Below are 19,205 nucleotides of genomic sequence, written 5' to 3'. Positions count from 1 at the left end.
TAAACATATTTCATTGCATCACTTAAAACATAAAAGCTCATGGAAATTATTTTTTCAGTCTATCTTTTAAATATACCACAAATGAATAAGAGTGACTTAGTGATTCTTCCAGTGAAATTTACTTCATCCTGTATGACAATAATTTTATGAAAATAACCAATTATTTATTACAACCTTATTTCATACAGTTACACTTTCAAACTTTAAAAAAAATTCTAGTTGAGCTTTTGATACAAAATGATGTTTTTTCATTGTAACTAATTTTTCTTCATTTAACAAATGTTTTGGGTAATTTTATTTTAAAGTCTTCATTTCATCACAAAATATTGCTAACTCATATCTATCTGAGGATATTCATTGTATATACTTTATTTCATTGTTAATCAATAATTATATTTCTTTTATATCTAAAAATTTCTCACTAGAAACACAATATCACAAAGAATCATTTTGTAAATTTCAGAAAACAATTAATTTTTGGCTGGAAAAATCTTTTTGTTGTGTTATGTTATTGCAAGCCTACACTAGTTTAATCTAAAAATATGAATATACAAGTATATTAAAATATATATTTATGTGTTTCAAATATTACTTACTGTCAATTAGATGTAGTTAAGCATTTGTAGACTAGACAATTTTCAATCATGGTTAGAACTGTAAGATTGATGGTAGTATTTTGGTGAGCTCAGAACCAATGTTTTATAATTAGTGAAAAAATAAACAATGTGTTGAAATGAGGAAAATGCTGTACAATTTTAAAGTTTGTACACCTTAAACATATCTTCCATGTTAAAATTTTTTACAAATTCTTTCAACTGTATTCTTTACACTGAATATAGATATTTGTTGTTTGATTCAATTTTGGAAAATATACAGAAATATTTTTAAATTGTGTAAAATGATTACTTGCGGTTAATAAATATATACCTGTTAAAGACCAAACATGAAACAGTGGAAAATTGAGTAAAATATATAAAAGAAACTGCAATAATGAAAGAGATTTTGTGTACAAAACCTGATAAATTTTTGTCAGAAGAAATCACGTTAGACTAAACTATTCTTTTTGCACCTTAACAGAATGGATATCTCTGAAGATTTAATTAAACTTTACTGGATAATGCAATAAATATGTTTGTAGAATGTGATTTTCCATTGATTTATGTGAAGCTGTTAAATGCATAGGAGTTCCAGTAAACACTCACCAACTAATGGTCTAAGGGATGAAGTTCCGGTAAGATTGAAAACTTTGATTAATCAAAATTAAGCATCTTAGTTATATCTTTCCAACGTTTTTAAAATTGAATCCTAGGACTGCAGAAACAAGAATGAGTGGGTATGGAGGAAGTGAGTGTACAGTGTAGGATCCAATAAAAATTAAATAGTTTGTGAATAAAATATTAGTTTTGATGATAATATTAAAACATTGAATACAATGAAAACAGTAATGTTCTAGAAAATGGTGATAAAGAAAATTATGATATGATTCATGGTGAAAACAATGAAAAACAAGCAGAAACTAATAATGAAAAAATAATTACACTGTAAGTAAAGAAAATAAAGTTGCAAACCCAAGAATAATTACTAAATTACCAGTAAGGCTAAGTGAACATGAGCTTTACTTAACATGTTATTCATACACAGAAAATGATCCCAAAACTTACAATAAAAGAATGTGTGATGAATGTTGGAAAACTGCAATATATAAAGAATTAAAGGTAAAGAAGTAGACCTATTTCTTTGTATATGGTGACAATTTTGTATACATGATTTGTACATAGTATAATTTTTTCAATTTTTTAAAATTTATTTAAACATATATATACATATATTTAAATAATGATACTCCCGGTAATGTAAGGATTCCAAAGTGAGGTCACACATCTAGATCGGTTGAGCCGTTGTGCTGCTACGATGGAACAAACATAGATACATACTGCATATAAATACATATACCCAAAATACATTACACTCCTTTTAAGCTGCATAGGAGTTCCTGTGGTTAAGATGTGCTCCTTAAACTCCTGACAGACATAATAAGTTTTACAAAAACTATGCTGTTTCATATTTATAATTTTTATATTCAATGCCAAATATTAAATTAAAAAAAAAAACAAATATTTAGTCTACATCATCTTCATTTTGTAGGGTGATGTTAAGGTACCACCAAAGAAAACATGCAAGTTTGTAGGTATTATTGCTTAGATCCCAGTCTTATCCCCAATTGTATGTAGCACGTAATATTGGTTGTAAAGATATAACACATCTTTGAATAACTGTGATCAGTTAGATCGAGTGTGTACCTGATACATGCAAATGTTAGTCTTCAACCTACTAACAAATACCTTGTTTGAATTTTGAAAATCATATGACTGTTTTTAAAGATATAAGAGTACCCCATTGCACCTCCCAAAACAACAGTCCAGAGGCACCCTGTTCGTTACTAATTGATGTGGTGATGAATGATCCAGCCTTGCACAAGGTGTTCACATAATCTCACATGCAGACCTCACGAGAAGCCAATTAATATTACAAAGAGATTTTAATATTATTTTATTTAACGTAAATTTGATTCTATTATTGTAAGACTACCCAAAATTGAATGTAATGTATTTAGGGTGTATATATTGTAGGGTGTACATATATATATATAATGTAAGATTTTTCTGCTGTAGAAGCTCAATGGTTGAACCAATTTAGATGTATGACCCCGCGGTAAGTTGCCGATAGTGTCATAGGCTATACAAATGTGTGTGGCTACTGCATACAAATAATGAAGCTAAATCAATACGTCGAATGAAATTGACTATGTAATGAAATGAACCAATACATACAATATAACGGAAAATATAATTTAAAGTTAAATATATTTAACTTTTAACAAAGTTAAATATTTTAACCAAGTCATATTGACATAAAGCCTTCACAGATTTAATGGCAATGGTCCGAAAATTTAAGGGCTACACACTTCTACATTACAGTGTCTTGTAATTATCTGCACTGCCCAGAAAAATTATTTTTTTAGTGTTTTTTCCAGCAGTTGTGTTTTTAATTTTTAACAGATTTAAAACTTGTTTTTGTAGTATTATTCATTCGATTGATTCGAATCATTCAGTTCAAATCAAACTCACATGGTGGTAGAGGCTCAGAGTTCACAGTTTATTAATTCAATTCATTAAGGAATATGCTTCTTCAACTGGCAAATCTCTACTAAACACACACACATGCACACACATACACACACACACACACACACACACACACACACACACACATATATATATATATATATATATATATATATATATATATATACCTATTTATGTAGCCTATGACTAGGCTTACCATATTGTTTTGGATCCAACCCAGGACATATTTTTTAAATTACTTAACCCTTAACTAGTAACAAACATCAGACAGGTGGTTAGGTTTGCTAATTCTTCGCATTTTATAATTTAGTGCTACTGTTGCCCTATGCCCTGTTACTTAAACTGTTGATATTTGCGCTTATCTTACACATTTGTATTACCTGAAATATTGTTTTCTACTATGTATGAGGTACATATCTTACCTACTATGATATGTTTTATAATTGATTTTGTTCCCTAAGGATTTTTATGTTTGGTTTCCTCAGTTTATTTTTATATTTCATACAATAGTTTTATTGTTAAACATTTCATTTTTTTATATATTTCTATTTATTCTCCTAATTACCAGGGAATCCAGCATTAAATGTTTTACTGATTACTTTATTGCATAATTTTTCTCTTTGTATTTCTCTGTTCTTTATGTTGCTTGCAGAAAAAAATTTACAAAATAGATTAATAAACATAATTTAATGCAAATATATAAATCTCAATTTGGTATACATCAATTTTTTTAATTTTTTTCAGCAGGTATATTTTCAGTTAGAACAAAGAAAATAATGTCAATGGTTGCTTTTCCTGAAGAAGAAGTAGATCCAAGTGATAAAGAATTCAATTCAGATGATTCCTACAATGCTGGGGATGAATAAACTATTCAGAACATGACAGTGAGTCCAAATTAGACGAGCAAGACATTGAGGACGAGTCTAATGAAAGTCAGTGGAAATTTAGTGGAAGATGTGGTTCCTGGCCGCTCTAGTGATGGTTATTCAAAAAGCTGTGGAAGTGAACCAATATATTTTTTTGGGAAAAAAATATATGCTTTGTGATCAATTGCGAAATCACTTGGAAAAAATCCTAATGTTGAAGATATATGGCGCCTTTTGTTTGACAACAAGATGATTACATAAATAGTAGTTAGCACTAACCAAAAACTGGAAGCAATGAGAAAAAACTGACAAATCAAAACTCCCCAAATTACAAAGACACTGATATCATTAAAACTGAGAGTCTAATTGGGCTCATGATGCTCTGTGCTATTTTTAAATTAGAAAGAGAGGATCTTGCATCATTATTTTCAATGAAAGCAACTGGACAACCTATTTTTCAAGGTTTCATGTATTTGAAAATATGCCAAATTATATTACTGGCATTAAGGTTTGACAATGCCAGAACTCTAAGGCGTATGTAATGTGATCCTGGAGCAGCAATTTCATTATTCAGTTCATAAAAAACTGTCAAAATTCATTTTAAATTGGGAACCATGCCTGTATAGATGAAATGGTAAGTTTTAGAGTAAGGTGCCCTTTCCGGGTTATATGCCAAATAAACCAGCAAAGTACAGGCTTAAATGACCTTGAAAGATGCTCACATACTTCCTATTTGTATAATGCGTATATGCAATTGGGTAAAAATAGTGATAGATTTACACTGTCAAGTGAAGAACAAAAATTAAGTAAACTATCACAAAGCGTTATTCGGCTAACTAAACCTTTAGCACACTTCAAGTGCAATGTCATCGCCAATAATTGGTTGTTGTCATTGGAAATAGTTAATGAATTAAAAAAAAATCAATTTAACTTATGTTGGCGCTTTACGAAATAACAAAAGAAAGATCCCACCTGAATTTCTAACAACCAAAAAAACATCAATGAGATCAAGTATATTTGGTTTTTTAAAAAGAAAGTAAAGCAAGCTAAACAAATTAAAGCAGTCAATTTGATATCTTCAATTCACAATTCCAAATTTACCAATAAATATAATAATAAACCTGAAATAATATGTTTTTATAATTCAACAAAATCAAGAGTGGTTAATTTAGACAAAATTATTGCCAATTATTCACCTAATAGACAATCAAGAAGGAGGGGGTGGTTAATTTAGACAAAATTATTGCCAATTATTCACCTAATAGACAATCAAGAAGGTGGCCCTTGACAATATTTTACAACATTATTGCAGTTAGTCTTGTAAATTCTATCATTATCTGTGCTAGCTATGATGAGAAGCCTTGATGGTGAGTCAATTTGATTTTATAAATTTATAGCAAATAGTTTAATAAAAAAACAGATCCAATGTCGTTAGTCAATTCCAAACCTTGCTGACGACTTTAAACAAATTGTAAAAGATATTTTTGGAGAGCCTGAAGAAGTGAGCAGCGATTCTGAGGAAATCTGTGATAAGCTTCCCAAGAGAAAAACCACGCAGGTATTAGCCTTATCAAAATAGGAGGCAAACAATATACAAATGTATAAAGTGTGAAAATCCATTTGGAACTATATACAGGTTAAATGAACAAAAATGAAAGTTTGATAAACATTAAAAAACTGAACATTACAAAACTTCAAGATTTAACCTTTTCCTTCATCCCATCTTCCCTTTTTTCCTTCTCTTCTTTCCTTTTCTCCTTTCTCCATATTTCTATTTTTGGCAAAAATATTTCTTTACGTAACTAATATATATCTGAATATCAGCCAAATTGGACCATAATTACAATTATCTGAAATATCTCAACCCCAGCACCACCTAGCGGATCCAAACTAATTCAGAAACCTTTGTGGGCATGCGCACAACAACTCACCAGAGTTTCATCACAGTTGGATGAATGATATAGGAATGCATATTGGACAAACAAACATTCATTTATATATATATATATATATATATATATATGATGTATAAGATCAACTTTGTAACTGATTGTGGAATTTTAAATACTGTAGGGATATAAACAAGATTTGCTACCAATGAAAATTTTTAATAGATTATGAAATCCAATTGGATCTTCATTATTGTGTACCTTGCACATTCCACTTGAATTATTCTTGGTTGTTTCTGAAAATTTGAGTTGAGTAAATGTGCCTATTTTTAATTTTTTCACAATTTTGTGAATTAATTTTTGTAAATAAGTAAAACTTAATTACTATATTTGTATGTGCTAAAACCACAATGGTTGAAGGTATTCTGATATGACAAAAGTCTCTTAAGAAATGGAATAGCCAATCAGAAGAAGAATAAGTTCCCATGTCAGGCTTACTAAAACATTAGTGAGGAATATATGATTTCCCTTTGCCTTCTTCACTGAGCCGAATATACTGAAGTATATCAGCATGCCAACCCCACCAAGAAGTAGATGATATTCAGCCCTACGAGTGACATCTTCATTCAGTTTATTACAAGGAGTAGTTGTTTAGTAAACATGATTACTCTCAGAAAAAGCAGGGTGCTTTACACGTATCAAAACAATAACAAAGACGGGAACAGATAGTTAAAAGTATTAAATTAATGTTCTCTTTTATGAAAAAATGTTAATGTAGACTCTTTCATTTCAGTAGAAGGGGATCTAATACTTAATAAATTTTATTCTTCAAAGGTTTGTAATGTTTTGCAATTACAAGATATGTTTTCTGTTTTGAAGTTAAGCTGATTTTTTTTTTTAACTTTAATATATATTTGGATAGTATATGGTGTGAAATTACAAAACGAATGTTATCAATGCATAAGAAATTAAATTTTATGATCATCTAGTTATCTGGCCGCAATCTGGATGAGATCAGTCAAAATAATTGGTGTCTACTATACTTTATATTCTATTGGTTACTCTATACATAATTTGATGAGTGTATATTAATCAACAATTGCAAATACTTGTGTAGCACAACTGCTAGAAAATGTTGCTACTCATACTACAAATCTGAAAAAAATATTTGATGAAAATATTTACAACAAATAAAATACATATCTGTGGAAAGATTTGTGTATGATTTTTTGTTTGAAGACAGATGTAAACAGTCAAGGAAGAATAAATCAAAGTAAATACATACATATGCACATATAAAAGAAACTATCTTTCTTTCTTATGATTTTTAAGCACAATTCTGACTTTTTTTTATGACAGTAAAGATATTCAATACACAATCCTTGTAGTAAATAGCTCAAAGATATTTTTTACATATTCTAGTATCAACAAATTCATCTGTTCAATGATAGTGTCATCTAGAATAATAATTAATTTTTTTTAAGTTTATTGAAATACTTGTAATAAGATTTTCAGTGGACAGGATAACTACAATTAATTCTAATTGAGTGCATGTTACCACTGTGAGTTTTTTACTCGTACAAATTTATGGTATTGCAATGTTATCATTGGTTGATTTAAATAAATTAAAACATTTTTCTGAATTTAATTTTTTTTTATTCAAAAATTACTACTGTACATCAGGCTTTTATAAAATTACAAAAAAGAATAATAAATAAATTATAACAGTATTCCTATATTACCATGATCAATATGGGACCAGAAGGTGCATTCTTTTAGAATTTGTAATTTTATTTTCTGTAATTTATAAGTTAAAAGAATCAGAATACAAGAGAATAATGATGTGTTTTGAAAACATAAGTAACAAAAAAAAAAAATATATATATATATATATATATATATATATAAATAAGTAAATGAGAAGATAAACGACGAAATATATAGTGAAATCATTCCTTATAACTATTAATTTTTTGTAACCAAGCAGTATTTTTAATAATATAAATACATTTTATGATTAAAGATTTAATCACAATCAGTTATGAGCTTTGAGATTGATCATAACTTAACTCCCCTAGAGTATATACTGGGTAAGGACCATGAGATCATGAATTACATTACATCAAAGAAGTTGAACTAGTTGGACCATAAAATTGCAAATAAAAAAACTCAAGAAACTCCACTTTCTGTAGATGATTTTGAAAAGGAAAGATACCAGTTTACAAAATCAGATAGAAGAACTTTGCGGTTGAAGTAACAAGTTTTATGGGAAGACTTGCATTGAACTAATTCATTATAATTCATAATTTGAGAATAATTCAGATAATAATTACAAATAATAATATAAAGACAGAAAAAGTTCTTTTGAAAATTTTCAGTAGTTGTTACAAATAGATTTCACTATATATTTAAATTGTAACAATTTCAACTATAATATTACTATTCTACAATGTACTATTGTACAATTTCAATTCAAAGTTTTAAACTTTCTTAGAACAGGTTAAGAAATAAAATTTATTATAAAAAAAAAAATAAGTTATTCTTTGTTTTATGGTTTCATTTTAGAACTATTGAACTTTTACTATATATTATTATAAATTTTTTAGCACAGTATCTAACAATAATATCAGCTGATTTTTGTTTAAAAATAAAGAAAGTTGTTATAAGTATCTTGTTTTACTATATATTTTTGGCTTTGTATAATTATATTTATAAGAATTTAATTTAATTAAATGTACTGGTTTAGCTTCAAGTATAACTTTATTTCTATTATTTCTGTTTGGTTCTGAAGTTACCTTGTAATTAACATGAGGTGTATCTTCATGATTATATCTATTTTTATTATCATTACTATTATGATAATCATCTTCATCCTCATGATTTTCATCAGTATCTTCATGTACTTCATATTGTTGCCCGTTGTACATATTTCTTTCTAGTTCTTGTTTATTTTTTTTTAATGCATCATCTAAATGTTTTCTTATTTCTATAAGTTCTTCATGATCATCTTCATCTAACTCTTCACTGTTATTATTATTATTACTACTATCATCATCATCATAATCAGAATTAGAATTGGATTTATAAAATGGTACAACTTCATGATCATGATTTTCATCATGATTTGCATGTTCAATATCAACTGGCACAGGAATTTTTTTTATCTTGGTTTCTGGATGGTGATGAATGTGAACTTCTTTAACAATTTTACTCGGTGGACAATCTTTTTCCGGTTGTGGTTTTTGTTGTTCAGTATAATAAAATGGTTTTTTAGGTAATGGGTATGGTGATGGATGATGTATAGGATAATATTTCGGTCTATGATTCATATTATAGTAATTTGGTTTATAGTAATGTGGTATTATATGTGGTTTTTTATATTTATTAATTATTGGATAAGGTTTATTTCTTGGAAATGGATATGTTTTATAATAATTAATCGGTCGTTTTGGATATATTAATGGATAATGTTGTGAAGGTAATTGTGGTTTTTTATATGCTGGTGGATAAATATATCGCGGTGAATAAAATCCAGAAGAATGGCTGTAACGATGATGATGTTTATATGGTGGAATTAAACTTAAATGACAGTTGTAACATGGTTTGACGTAACCTTCTTTTTCACGTTCTTTTTCATAATATTCATATTTTGAACCAGAATGGTCAAAATTTACATTAGATAATCTAATTGGTTGATTTTCTTTTCCGTAATCAAATTTCGTCTCTGTTATAACAACAGGTGGTTTTATTGTCACTAAATCTTCATTTTTATTAAATGTAAAATAATCAGTTTTATCTTTTTCATTTTCTATTTTTTTAACTTCATCTTTATCTTCATGAAGACCTTTAAAATTAAACTTAAAATTATTATATTCTGGTGAAACATGGTAATCTTTATCAAAATATTTTGCTAAATTTGGTTCTTCAATGTCATCTTCAGTGTTATCTTCTAAATTTTGTTCATTAAACGGTACGTTATCATTATTATTAACTGTTATAGTTTTTGGCAAATCATACTTTGGTATTTTCATTAAATCAATTTCCATTAAAAAATCTTCTGGCACTGTTGGTACTGGTTCATTTAACTTATGTTTATAATTTTTATTCACATAATTAACATGCTCAATTTCTTCATCCTCTTCATTTCTTACATTATTTCTATGCGTACTAAGTGGTACTGTTATTTTTTTACTTATTTTCTTACGATTACTTTTTGATGGTGCTGGTGGTAATTTTTCTGTTAAATATAGTGCAACAGGATAGTTTACTTCTTGCTGATGCTGTCCTGGTTCCTTGGGATTGTTGTATGTTGTATGATCGACCGTCAATGTCTCCTTCAAATCTGTGCAGTCAATACAAACATTTTTGCTTCAGTCCGATGCTCCAAATATTTAAAAATTCTAAATTTATACTTAATTTAATATAAATATTTATTTATTTATATTTTACGTATATTTATTTAGTGTATATGTATATATAGTAGCATGCAAATTAAACACAGTGAATCTTTTGTTTCTACATTGTGCAGTTTGACATGACTTCTGAAATAACTATTTGAAATAGCTTCTGAGTGTGGTGTTGGACTAGTGACAATGCTTGTTATTTTAAAATAATAAAAAATAAACTGTTTCTTTTTCACTTCAAAGGAAATGGAAATGTGGCCATAAAATAAAAGCTACTTCCACATATATATGGATATTGGTGATAAAAAGTAAACTTGATTGCCAAAATTATTTGCTGTGGACTTAAATTAAGAATTAACAGCCTGTGAAACAACACGTGACAACTATTAGATGCTGATTTCTTGTAGCTGGATGGAAAGCTCATTGTCCAGCTAAAAAGCAGCTTTAACACCATCAATGTGAAAAAAAGCTCTTAGGGAACAAAGCACGGGCTAATTGGAAGACTGGCAAAATGTTATGTTTTCTGATGTCACATTTTTATATTCAGGGCCAAATGGTTCATACATTAGAAAAAAATCGGATGAAAATATATCTCTGACTCATACCCAACAATTAGTTAAACATCCCCAGAAAAAAATTGTTTGGGGTTGTTTCACATTTGAAAGTCCTTGTTCATTACTTCCAGTATATGATAAGTTGAAAAGTGATGGAGATATCAAGATTCTGAAGGAAAGTGTTGAGACATAAGTTCAAAAAAAATTCCCACAAGGCAATGGTATGTTCCAGCAAGATTTGGTACCATTCCAACTGCTAAAAAGTTTTTGAAGAACGAAACACTAAAGTTCTCCCATGGCCAAGCCACTCCCCAGACAAACCAAATTGAAAATCTTCAGGCAAGAGTCAAAAAAACAACTCAAAAATGAATTATGTACCACAGAAATTGATCTCATTAAAGCAATAATATCAGTATGGTTTTATAATGAAGAAATCAAGAAAATGTGTCATACACGTCTTGAACTGAGCCAAAACATGTATGTGAAGTAATTAAAGGAGGATGTATCAATTATTAGATATTCATAAATTGTACAAGTATGATTTTTTATCTAAAAAGTTACTTTTTATTAAATAGAATCTGTGTTTGGATGAATTTGCATGCTAATGTATAAATATATATATATATACAATAAATATCGTTTATAGTGAACCCCAACAGACTGATGATTTTAGTCCATTATAACCGATAGTCACAATAACCGATGTTTAGGTAGCTTAGTGGTACTACTTTAATAAGCCATCTATATGGGTATTACAATACAGTAATAATAATTAATTTCCACAGAAATATTATTAAAAAAACAAAACTACAAAATAATAAATTCAAATATGGTAGAGAAAAATTGTAAAAATTACTTTTTCTGCAAAAAGTCTGTTATTTTACTTTACATCATTATGTTGACTAGGCCGTAATTTTTTTGATTTCACAGAATTTGTTTCAAAATTTTTCCTTTTTTTTCATGGTTCATCTATATCAGCGATATTATTGAATGACCTATGTTTAATTCTTGGGTGATGTCCTTATTAGTTTTGCCATTCTCTATCCTCCCAATAATGTCTGCCTTTTCCTCTATTGCGAATGTTTATTGCTAAGTCATAATTAAATCTCTATTGAATGAATTATAAAGGGTACATAGAATAAACTGTACCTGCACTATATGATATGCTCACAGCAAAAGATTAATAACAACTGAATGTGACTGCTTCGGTTTACAATAATCTGGTACACAAAGAAGTTAAAAAAAAAAACTACAGTACATATGTAAGAAAAAAGAAACTGTCAAAATATTTCTGTAGCTACAATGTAGATATACTGTACTATGTTACTGATGTCCGTCATTATAAATGATAAAATGTTGCGTTACAGTTGGAAAGATAAGTCATAATAACCACTATATGTCACTACAACCGATGTCATTATGAACAATTGTGTAATTCTGTATTTATGCATTAACAACATACCAAAACAACCAAGAGACAAGTTTTTGGCCACTATATTCAATATGTTATTATATCCGATGTCACGATAAACGATATTTGTATATACAAATCGTATATACATATACGATTTGTATAAATCGTATATACATATACGATTTATATAAATCGTATATGTATTAAATTTATATGTATTAAATTTAATACATATTTATACAAATTTAATTTAAATTTGTATATGTATTAAATTTATATAGATTTAAAACTTTTTTTATCTGTGTTTTAGTTTCTCATGCGATATTAATAGAATTTCTCCTAAAACATTTCCAGACACTACTCAACTGTGACGAACCCAAGAAATGACAGCTTCAAAACAAACAAGAACCCCAATGCGGAATCAGAACCACCTACAGAAAAAGAAATAAAATTCATCATAAAAACACTAAAAAATCACAGGACAACAACCACCATCATAAAACATCACCAGGAGAAGACTATGCCAGGGCAGAAATTCTAAAATATGAGAAAAAACTCTCGTGAAGAAAATATGCCATTTATGCAAGGAGACAAGGAAGATGAAGAAGATACCAGATGACTGGAAATGTGTGCTCATCCACTCACTGTACAAAAAAGAAGATTAAATGGACACCAACAACTATAGAGGAATATAATATGCAAATCCTTATTATACGGACTTGACAAAACAAGCAGATCATCTAATAGGAAAATATCAAGGAGGATTTAGAAAGTGCAGAACCTGTGCAGAATAAATCTTCAACTTCAAAAACATTTTGAGAATTCAAGCACTGAGATGCACCAACACCATAGTCACGTTTGTGGATTTGAAAAAAGCGTAAAACTGCATGGACAGACAATCACTCCTTAAAAAATTAAAAGAATTCTATATTGACAAGAAAACAAGAACTCTAATCAAAAAAAGCCCTAACCAACACTACCTCTAAAATTGAATTCCTCAGAGAAATATTAAAACCATTTTAAATTAAAGGCTATGGACTATCACCATTTATTCAATATAATTCTGGAAAAAATAAAAAGAATGTGGAAACAAGTACTGGAAAAAGATGACATCAAGGTATTCAATTAGGGAAAAGAAAAGACAATCTAGTAATAGATTGTTTAGCGTTCGCAGATGATATTGCATTACTAGCACAGAACAACGAAGTGCCTATAATAACTGAGAAACTAAAAAATCGCAAGAATGATCGACTAACAAATCTGTTACAAAAAGAAAAAGAATACATGTAAACTAATCACCAAAAGTTAAAATACATGAAGACGAAATACAGCAATATCAAAAGCGTAAACAACTTTAAGTAATTAGGAGAATGGATAAAACAGCAAACATAGAATGTGTTAAAAAATTGAAACGAGCATGTGGATTTACGCAAAACAGGTACAATAAATGTGTTGATATCCTACAAAGCCGAAATCATACATTACAACATGGTCATCACAGTGAAGGGACAATATGCATCAAAGTGCCTAACATTATACAAGAAAGAAGAAATACAAGAAATTGAAAAAAAGAGAAAGGCAAATACTCAGGAAGATATTAGGGCCAAGGAAAACAGAAGATGGTACCTGGAAAATACAGACAAATGAGAGCCATTACAAATACAAAGAGACCTTCATAGACATCATGTAGAAGAGATGTGTAAATTCTACAGACACCTCAAAAGAATGGACGACTGCAGACTGACCAAAATGATCTTTAACCACCTTACACAGATGAAAGCAATAACCAACTGAGTTAAAGATATGCAAAAGGAAGTGGAAGTAATGAAGATTACAGAAGACATCATAATATAAGGTAGAGATGAATTCAGAAAAATAATCGACAGATTTAAGAACTTTAAAAACAAAGATCATACACTAAGGGCAGCCAAGAAGTGGATTGACTAACAGAAGAGGAATCATAGTGGTATGATGAAAAAGGTGTGGGAATCAAAGATGGACAAGGTGAACATTATATATACACACAAATTATGCAATATGTGAAACAATGTTGGAAAAAGAAGGATTTAAAAATTAATAAAAATTGACGAGATTATGGACAAACTTCACTCTGCACTTGATATTGACTAAATGAATAAGTTAACACAGTTACTGAGAGACTAAAAATATTAATTATGTATGATATAGAAGAAGAAGAAAGCCATGTATTTTACGGTAATGAGATTCTCCTAGAGCTGAACTGGTTACAATGGGAATTCACAAATATTTAAAGAGGTTATTAAACATTTTTTTTTAATCTGCGTTTTTGTCTCGTACGAATAAGAAAATATTTCTTAAAACAAACTGTTTTCTAATTGTTTTAAAAATATTATTTTAGCAAACTGTTACTATTCTAATTTTTCTTTCTTAATTCTCCAACATTCATTATATTTTGTTTTTTAGTTTTTACAAATAACTTCTTGATAATATTTTCATAATCTTTGTAAAAAGAATACATTTTTTTTTACAATTAAAAATTAACTGTTATAGAGAATTAACTTTTAAAAATTAAATGATTAATTAATATATTTAGATTAATTGATATGATGAAATCACACAATAACCTTTATTTGAGTTTGAAACTTAAAAGTAAAATAACTATTTAAGGTTAATTTTACATGCTGGCATTACTAAATATTTATTATTATCTTTTTAATATAACAAACAATATATTTAAATGTTATTTTTATAACATAAAAAAGTAAATAAGAAACAATGTAATGTTTATTAATTTTTTTTACAGAGTTCCTATTGTTTAAAATTAAATAAAAGTATTTGTTCAATTGCTGCAAACAGAAGTCCTTAATTTATGATTCTATTGTATAAATAGAAGATTGGTAAGGTATATGTATGGTTTTACATGTTAGTTTTTTCGATAGAAATTCTTTTAAGTACCAAATAACAATCAGTGCTTGTTTTGTCCTTGAATCAGAACATTTTTCAATCATTATAATGTTTTGTGGTTTTTTATTCTTTAACACTGAGAACATCAGAAATCGCAAAATTTAAATAAAAAGAAAGTAAAGATTAATTACTACCTCATATTTTATTATTTGTCTTCATATCACAAAAACAAATAATATTAACATTATATGAGTACACCAAATAAAAACATAAAGGAAGAAAGTTTGAATACATGAATGTATGTTTGTTTATCTCTTATTAAATGCTTCCAATTCCAGAAATGCTTACTGTAATTTAATGAATCTTTTAAAGGGATCTTACACAATAAAACCAATTAGAATATCTAATCTTTTAATATCTGTTTTTTCTTGCAGGTAACTTACCTTAAAAACATTACACAATCAAATAAAAAAGTAACTGAAAAAATATATGTAACTATCCAGTAAGGATTTGGGTGAAGAGTTAAAGGTTGATCTGGAATCTTCCATATAAAAAGCATCCCAAAATGAAATGATATTTTAAATTTGCCCCATTTTTTTTTTTTGCAGCAACAACAAAGTATAAATTTTTATATTCTATTATCAGTAAATATGCTGTTATCAGTAACTGAGGTTAATTATGGAAAAATGTAACACATTAAATAATTATTTTTATAATTTCTACAACGAATTGATAACGATTTTTTGAAAAAATCATTTTTAGTGATCACATTTTCTTCTTACCAACTTTGTCAGTGAACAAAATTGTCTAATTTGGGAATCAAAAAATCCAGAAGGCATTGAAGAACTTCCTATGCATCCTCAATGGGTCATGGTTTGATGCAGATTTTGGGCTGGGGAATTGATTGGACCTTCTTTGAAAATGAAAATTGAGATGCCATTACTGTCAATGGAATTCAATATTGTAAGATAATTTCAAACTTTTTATGGCTTAAATTTAATGATATGTGTGTGGAAAACTTCTTCCACACTGTCTTGGTTTCAACAAGATGGTGTAACATGCCAGTGTGCAATGGCAGTTATTGCAAGACAGATTTAATTCTTGTGTTATCTCACAGTGAGGTGATGTGAGTTGGCTGTCAAAATCATGTGACGTGACACTGTTGGATTTTTCTTTGAAGAGTATCTTCAGGATAGTGGAGGAAAAGTGTACATCAATAAGCCACAAACAATTGACGACCTCGTAGAAGAAATTTGACACAACACTATCAACATTTTCCAGCAATTATGTCAACATGTTTTGGAAAATTTTGTCAACTGAGTGAACATATGCAACCAAGGCTAGGGCACTCATTTGCCATATGTTTTGTATCACGCATAACCTCCATGTCACTACTTTCTAATAAAGAAATAATATCAATTATCAAATAGAAAATGTGTTTTATTTAAAAAATAAAATGTCAGCACATTTTGGGACACCTTTACTACATAGATCTGAGAATGTGGAAGGTGGTTCCATTAGGAACTCTATAGCTGTGCTTTGTTGAATTTTAATTTCTGTAGAAAAAGCAGTTTCGTTACAGCATTTATTGTGTTTACAAGAAACCCCAGCATGCAGTTCTTTGAAAATAGTTATTTGATAAAAGATTGAAAATTATATGAAGAAATTATAAAAAGAGAGTACACTATTGTCAGTGAACTAAGGCATTATGGAATCTGGGAATAATATATATCATTAAATAAAAAATGCAATGCAGAGGAATTATTTAATTTTTCTAAATTCAATTCATCTATATACACAATCTAATTTTTTGTTTAAAAAGTCTTTCACCTAATTATCTTAAATAAATTTATAATAGGCGTTCCAGGGGAACACACTCTAGAACTATAAAAAAAAGAATCACTAAAGTTGGTCCATTTAGTGATGAATTAAGAGTGATTATATACATAAAACTGAACGTATCAAATCTAAGTGGATTACTCTTTTATTATCCTTGATAACAGATAATGTGATATGTCAAATCATGATGTTCTCTTGAAATTATGGTAATCTGTACTTTATTATACTTAGTAAACTTTCAATAAAGTACAACGGTCATTTGAAGTAACATTATGTACTAATTGCAACTAAGTAGAATGTTATATAATCTAGAATAACTCATTTAAAAATCACAAATTAAAAATTTAATAAAAGTTGGCGTTGTTTGTATGTGAAAATTAGTTATTTAAAGAAGAAAACGGTAATATGAAATTGTAAAAAAAAATCTGAACAGTATTAACCTTAAACCAGTTGAAAAGATAAATTAAAACTTAATGTAATATTTCTGTTATGCTCATATAAGTGAATAATTAAAGTTCATTTGTTTTCTCTAATTAATTATTTATCATTTATAAAGAAAATAGCACTTGTAGTTGTACTTCCTTGGAATGAATAAATTGTTTAAAATAATGGCTATGAAATGGTAATGGTGATGAAATGGTAAAATCATGTAGGACTATAAATATTACTAGTAAATAACTTATTAATACAAATTTATTATTACATAACAAAATATCTTATAAAGTTTTGAATGATACTCACTTCCAGTAACATATTCAGAGACTACAGTTCCTGGTTCATCATCATCATCAGCACCTTCTGCTCTACAAACTGCCATCCATCCTAGAATAACTGGCACCTGATAAAAAACAGAAAAAAAATTATATATTTTTTCTCCCCGTTTTGAGGTTGTTTCTCAAATAAAACATTGGATTCATTTTTTAACAGTCATTTAAAAGTTATTTGTAGATTGCATCTGAGCTGAAGTTCTTTTTTTTTTTTGTCTTCAGTCATTTGACTGGTTTGATGCAGCTCTCCAAGATTCCCTATCTAGTGCTAGTCGTTTCATTTCAGTATACCCTCTACATCCTACATCCCCAACAATTTGTTTTACATACTCCAAACGTGGCCTGCCTACACAATTTTTCCCTTGAAGTTCTTTAGTCATTAAATATTATGTTCAACAAGCATTTACTGTTAATTGTAATTGATTACTCATACTTTAATGGTTTGGCATTTATTCCATGATCATAATATGATTTTGAATTCAGCCTATGTTGCATTTCTGGATGTACAGAAGTTTGAATAGTATGGACTATTCTCTCATTACATGTTGTATAGTACTTCAGATTAGATTTATTCTATTTATAGCTGATTATGAACTTTCATGTAATCATGAAACTTATGGTACATTTTACCACTGGAAAAATTTGGAAAAAAGAGATTGAAGTTCTGTAATTTTATCACTCCAAAATGCTTTTTCTAGATTCATCACTGCTTTGTTTTATATATTTTAAATTATAATATTAAAATATTATTTAGTATTTTAGCATATTATTTTTGGGTTTTCAAGATCAGAATATACAGTCCCCCCTTTTTAATTCCCATTGGGTAGGGTAGGCAGTGGCACTTTGAACCTTTCTGATACAGTTGAAAAAATACTGTAATCATTCCAAAAAAATACAATAATTTTCTAAAAGAAAATGCCTTTCAATAAAGATTTTTTAAATTGAAATCAATATAACTAGTTCAATAAGCTTGACTGGGAAAACTGTAATAGTAAATTTTTTGAATGAAAAAATTATGATATCATTGTGTTTTAATGGAAAAATATAGTTTGTTATGATGAGAATAGCAGGAGAAAATGAATAGATAATATTTTAGTGTTAAATTTGGCAATAAACTAAGTTCAAGATGAAAATTTACTCTTACCTTACATAAAAAAAAAGAATATAAATATAATACCTATTAAGTCTTCTTCTTATTTCACTTACACCATATAAAATCATAGTATTTATTTTTGAAAATATTTTATAAATCCAGGTTACAGAGATGTTACATATATTTTCAACTTGTGTGATTTATTTCTTTTTACAAAGTTGCTACCATCCTCCAAAAGGGTCTGATTGAATGTCTTATAATTTGGCTGGATACCTTTATGTGATACATAATTTTAGGGATGGGTAATGTTTTTCCTTAAGGTAGTCTTCTGATCCTCTTTTTGGTTTGCTC

This window comes from Lycorma delicatula, chromosome 10 (assembly GCF_047948215.1).
Source record: "Lycorma delicatula isolate Av1 chromosome 10, ASM4794821v1, whole genome shotgun sequence".
NCBI classification, from domain to species: Eukaryota; Metazoa; Arthropoda; class Insecta; order Hemiptera; family Fulgoridae; genus Lycorma; species Lycorma delicatula.
The sequence above is the reverse complement of the archived record's forward strand: the minus strand, read 5'-3'. Positions refer to the sequence as shown.